The sequence below is a fragment of the Bison bison genome, unplaced genomic scaffold, assembly GCF_000754665.1.
Source record: "Bison bison bison isolate TAMUID 2011002044 unplaced genomic scaffold, Bison_UMD1.0 scf7180017856970, whole genome shotgun sequence".
In the NCBI taxonomy this organism is placed as follows: Eukaryota; Metazoa; Chordata; class Mammalia; order Artiodactyla; family Bovidae; genus Bison; species Bison bison.
Window position 1 is genome coordinate 20,271 of NW_011487543.1, and position 1,159 is coordinate 21,429.

Sequence of the window (1,159 nt, forward strand, 5' to 3'; positions counted from 1 at the left end):
CTGTATTTTTTAATTATCAGTTTACTGTCCATGGGATCAGTAGTGCTGGTTTTGCTTTCATTTCTGACACCAGTAATTTGTGTCTGCTCTCTTAATTTTCATTGATTTATTTACTTTTACCCTAACCAGGCTTGATTTTAATGGAAGAGCCCTGGTACCTGGAAGCACCTCACCTAGCCTCTCAGTGGAGTGGGAAGGGGCAGGGAATTGGAACTCAGAGGCTCACATCTTAGACAAGGGCTGATGGTAAGCCTAGGGAGAAGCTACATGGCCGTGGAGAGTCCCTTCGTGCAGGTTTTCAGCCATGAACATGCCCCTGGCCCTGCGCAGGATGGAGACATTGGCAGCATCACAGAGGTACTCCTTGGATGGGATCTCCAGTATGGCTGGAATGCAGTGCCAGAGGGCATCAAGTGCGTGCCTGCACCATTTCTGCAATGTACTGGTTGATAAGGATGCTGCTGATGTCATCCTGGTTTAGAAACTGCCGGAATGTGTCTTCAGTTTCACTGATGGTAGTATCTTTCTCCATCACCAGGAAATTTGGGTGGTGGTTCTTGTTAAGCACCCCTATGCCACCCAGTAGGAAGCCAGTCATGGTGTCCTCGTCTCCCATCACTGCCATTAGCTTCCCCCTCACCGCCATCTTCACAGTCAGCAATACTTTAAACATTTTACCTTATTCTCTTTTTGTTTGGATGGTTTCTGAAGGTAAGTCCAGTTGAATTGTTCTTATTCCTCTATAGGTAAGGCATTATTTTCTCTGGCTTCTTTCAAGATTTTCTTTTTATCTTTGATTTTTTGCAGTTTGAATATGATATGCTTACATATCGATTTTGGGGGGTATTTATCCTGTTTGTTGTGCTCTGAGCTTCCTGGATCTGTGGATTGGTGTCTGTCTTTTATTTTTTGAAAATTCTCAGCTTTTAAAACTTCAAATATTTCTTCTGTTCCTTTCTCTCTTTCTGCTCCTTTCAGTATTGATATTACACACATGATATTACCCTTTTTGTAACTGTCCCACAGTCCTTGAACATTCTGCTCAGTCTTTTTCATTCGTTTCTGTTTGTTTCTCAGTTTTGAAAGTTTCTATTGATATATCCTTAAGTTAACTTATTCTTTTCTTTATGAATCCATCAAATACATTCATCATTTCTGT

General features: G+C 41.5%; 1 pseudogene; it reads right to left on the reverse strand.

Moving 5' to 3' along the window:
• Positions 1-252: 252 nt before the first annotated feature.
• LOC105003138 lies at positions 253-646 on the reverse strand (annotated as a pseudogene).
• Positions 647-1,159: the final 513 nt, after the last annotated feature.